The following is a 4,622-nucleotide window of genomic DNA, read 5'->3' as shown; positions in this document are numbered from 1 at the left end:
ATTTCATGAAATCCGTGATTACAGTTAATTCCGAGAATTCCTTGAATTTTAAAAAGTGAGTGTATTCTGTTAATTCCTTGAAGTTCTTGAATTTTTTCGATTGGTTGGTGCTTTATAATGAGAAGTTCAGAAGCCTTCAGCAGCGTTGTATTAGATGGGAGTTCATGTAGTCTCACCTCCTAATACCTTAGGCATAAATCTTTCAATTTATAGTATTAAGAGGGTAGCCCCCCGCCCCGCAGCACTATCCTCACACGAGTCGTGGCAGTCTGAGTTTCTAACGAAAAATCTTGTGAATTATTAAAATTTTTTAGTTTTAAACATTATATTTCAACACGCAAAAATAAATATAAATTGATATAAATCACTCGTCTTTAAGTAGGCTTTAGAATTTTTTATTTAATTATAAAATTCTAGTTTACAATTGATTAACGCGGCTAGAAATCTTTTATGAATTTGACTGCGTACAAACACAAAATTAAAAATATTTATATTCAAATTTTAAAACTTTCTATTCGGTTTATTTCCTGTCTTGGAACAATACACATGGCTGACGCTTTTAAAAACCATTGTGAGACTGATTTTCAAGGATAAAGTAGACCACATATCAAGAGTTCGTTTACAATTACGTTACATTTCTTAAATCCTTATAGTTTAAAATGCGAAATATTTTGAGCATTAACCAAATTTTTGGGGCTTCAAATAAAATAGATCAAAGTTCGACATATGGTGGAACTTTCAATATTCAACTTTCGAATAAAAATAATTTTCTAGCGGAAAAAACAAATTTTCAACTAAGATAAATAAATTTCAAACAGTTAGTTGAATTTTCAACTAACAACTAAATGTTTGACTCTTCAAATTTATAATATAAAAAGAGTACAAACCCCCTCCCCTCCTACTTTCCCATTAAGGGCGGCATTGTTTTTAGAAATTCTACTATTTGGTTGAAAATTTAAATGGTTTCTTGAAAATTCCTCTTTTCCGGTTATTTGATGCAACATCTTTTTCAATATACGGTTGAAAAAAGTAATTATAAAAGAACAGTTTTGGCAGTTTTGATCCCATATGCACCAGGCACTTTACCTTAACGAATAGACTACAGTATGGATTCATCGTTTGCAAAGTGAATTTTTGCATTATAATTATTTGCTTTCATCGGAAAAATGATACTCGATTATAAAATTTTATCATCGGATATTTTTTATTGATCTCATAAAATAATCATATAAACAAATGCTCAATGTGGACATTTAAAGGCAGAAAGAAATCGTTTTTTGTTAATTTTCCTCAAATTATATCACCAGTGATGTTAAGTGATAGAAAATTATCATCCAATATTTTGTATTAATTTTTTTGAACAAATTATATAAACAAATACTTAGTGTGATGTTGAAACTATAAAATGTTCTTTTAATGCATATGTATTGAAGAAAAATTTGTTTAAAAAATTAATAAAAACTATAAAATAACAAAATCTCCTGAATAAACATCATCTATCTGTTGGCAAATATTACATTTGCATAAACGGCGAATGTCTTGAAGTTAGTCAGGGAATTCCTGCGAAACAAAAGACAAAACGTTTTCTTTTGTTTTTCATGTATTAATAAAACGTTCTTTTATTGTACATGTATTAAAGAAACAATTTTTTCCCAAAATTAATAAATAATAACAAAATATCACGTATAAACATTATTGGCTATATAGTTAGCCGAAAATTAAGAGAAAAACTAGTTTCTTCGGCCTTTAAATGCCCACACTGGGTATTTATTTATAAAATTAATGAAAAATATCGGATTTTGATTTTTTATCACTAAACATCACTGGAAACATAATTTGAGGAAAATTAAGAGAAGCAGCGATTTCTTTCTGCCCTTAAATGTCCACACTAGGCATTTGCTTATACAATTAGTTTATAAAATGAATTAAAAATATCGGATGATAATTTTACATTATTAAACGTCTCTGGTGATATAATTTGGGGAAAATTAAGAAGAAAAAAATTTTTTCTATGAAAACAAGTAATTTTCACGCAAAAATTTACTTTGCAATCGGAGAATCCATAATAAGACTATTTGTGAAGTTAATATGTTAATAACATAGGCCAACATGTTTTTGTGATTGGAAAGTAGAGGGTCATTTCCGAAAAAAATTTTCACTTCGAATCCGAATCCGGGCTCAGAATTGGCCCCTCACGTCAGGATTTTAAGATATATGAGGTTATGTACCCAAAAATGGCGTTTTTGGCTACATTTGAGGTTATGTACAAAAGAAACAACATTTTTTGGGTTTTTTTCTTTAGTTGTATCATATAGTACTGCTCTTTCTCTTTAATTTGAAAATCGGGAAGTTCCTTTACAATTTTTCTTGACCAAGTATTTTGTACATAACCTCAAAAGCAGTAACAATCCATCAACAAAGGCATATGTAAAAAAATCACAACAATTTAATGCTTTATTTAGTAATTTTTCATTTTCTTCAATGATTTATTAATCATTTTAGTATGTGTTAGTAGTGCATATTTAGCAGTTACTTTCCAGGGTTATAGTAACAGCGTCCTTTTGCCCAAGAGGGGTTATTCTTCTGACAATGCATTCCCTTACAACAACTGCCTTGTTGACCATTAGGTCCAGTACATGGACGATCAAATCCGTCACAAGCCATCGCATTATAAAATAATGCCAAAACCACAAGTATGGTCAACATCGATTTTGTAGATAGCATTTTTGTTATCTGAAAAAGAAAATAAAGAATAAAATCTAAATTGAGTTTAAAGAACCTGTCCATTCATCGCAGCTCATTCAGCAATTTCTGGTGAAAGAAGATCTCACACAACTCTAAAAGCTAGAATGCGACGAAGCAGTTATTAGCTTTTCCAAAAGAGGGCTTAAATACGAAATTATAAAAAAGAAAGAAATCACAAAGAAAATAGAAACAGTAAAATATCTAAATTGAAAATTGTTAATAGAGAAGCATAAAATTTCTCCTCAGATATATCGCGCAAAATGTGTGATGAAGCCGCTGTCCCAAACGTCAAATATGAAATGAGAAATTGCTACTAATATTAAAACTATTTAATTTTTTTATATTTTAGATTCCTAGACATCACTTATATTGAGTTAGAAAAGATAAAAATAATTAGTAGAAATCAAAATATAACGCTTTGTTGAAAACACATGAATCAAAATTAAAAGTCTCTTTTTTCATAAAATCAATACAACAGAAAAAAAATAAACCTTTTGTATTTATTGCTTCGCAGTCATTTTTATTTATAAATATGATAGTTAAAAGAAAATTATTTCTACCTAAAACGACTTTTGAATGAAAAGTGTTCGCTTATCCCAGTTTTATTCTAAATATGTTTTGGAGATGCCTGCCGAATATTTTAAGGCTTATATAAAAAAATGGTTGCGCCACTTTTAAGGAAATTGAAATTTCTAATTGTGTGATATGATTATTAAGAAAATTCTTATTAAAATTATTACAAATGGAATGTTCTTTCGTATAAGCTATTAAGTTTTGCCAACAAAAAATCCTCTAATAGTTAGAACGTCAAGTCACTTTTTCAATAAATTCTCTTTTTCACTGAAGTGCACACTTATATAGTCTCAACTTTCTGGCATCAACAACAATTTAAGTGCACAAAATTCCCTATAAAATTTACAAATTTATGTTTCATTTTGAATAGTATAGGAGATATGAATTCCAGAATGGATTTTTAAATAGAAAATTAGCCTAAAAAATGTAACTTCAGTTTCTGTGAAATGCCTAATGTATTATACCTTTTAGTATATAAAATATTGAAAAACTGAAATTTTGTACATAAAATTTTTTTACGCTTTAATTACGGATTAGGTCATATTTATATTGTCTTAAATAAATCTTTAAGGACTCATGTAATACTAAAAATTTGTTCTTAATTTTATTTATTTGTTACAAACAAATTTTATGAACATTTAGCAAATAGTCTTATTATCGGTGAAAAAAATTTCTGTTTGATAAAAGTGACTAAATTTTCTGGAGATCTCCTTAATTATGCAAGATAAAATATTAAACTTGATTTACATTTTGTAGGGAATTATTTTTAATAATACTTTATTTATTTAAAGTGTATAAATATGTCTGATCTTGACTTACGTCGTAGGTGGCACCACAGTAGTACTTTTTATACAAGTTGATAATCTAACGTCCTGGCTAGGCTGTTCTGAATCATATCAATTGTTGTTGTTGATGCTTCCTTTTAAATATAAAAAATACGCATCATTTTGAGGAAAATTAGCAGTTTCCTTATTTGCTCTTCAAATAAAGAAGGCTTCATCAGTAAATTAACTCACGCATTTTTCCACAATTTTATCCTCGTCTCCCATTATTGTCATGCATTTTCCGTCTGATTCATTCTCGTGCGATCTCCATTATATAAAGAGTAAGCAAACAAGACATACTTAATCCATTCCTAATAAGTCCTTAATAATGAGACAGATACTTTATTTTAAAAAGAGTAATAATAAAAGAAAATTTTTAATAATATCATGAAAGTGTAGTTGATTGAAACAACTTGTGGTTTATTCAACAAATTATAATTGACTAAATAGAACTGGGTTTTTGATACGAGCAAATACTCA

General features: G+C 28.4%; 1 long non-coding RNA gene across 1 annotated transcript; it reads right to left on the bottom strand.

Annotated features, from left to right (window-relative positions):
• Nucleotides 1-2,452: 2,452 nt before the first annotated feature.
• On the bottom strand, nucleotides 2,453-4,394 carry LOC117167715. The gene is made up of 2 exons (XR_004466425.1): nucleotides 4,138-4,394; nucleotides 2,453-2,733 (listed from the first exon to the last, which is right to left on the bottom strand). It is a non-coding gene; the product is annotated as an uncharacterized LOC117167715 (long non-coding RNA).
• Nucleotides 4,395-4,622: the final 228 nt, after the last annotated feature.

Source organism: Belonocnema kinseyi, chromosome 2 (genome assembly GCF_010883055.1).
Source record: "Belonocnema kinseyi isolate 2016_QV_RU_SX_M_011 chromosome 2, B_treatae_v1, whole genome shotgun sequence".
Classification (NCBI taxonomy): domain Eukaryota; kingdom Metazoa; phylum Arthropoda; class Insecta; order Hymenoptera; family Cynipidae; genus Belonocnema; species Belonocnema kinseyi.
The sequence above is the reverse complement of the archived record's forward strand: the minus strand, read 5'-3'. Positions and strand labels throughout refer to the sequence as shown.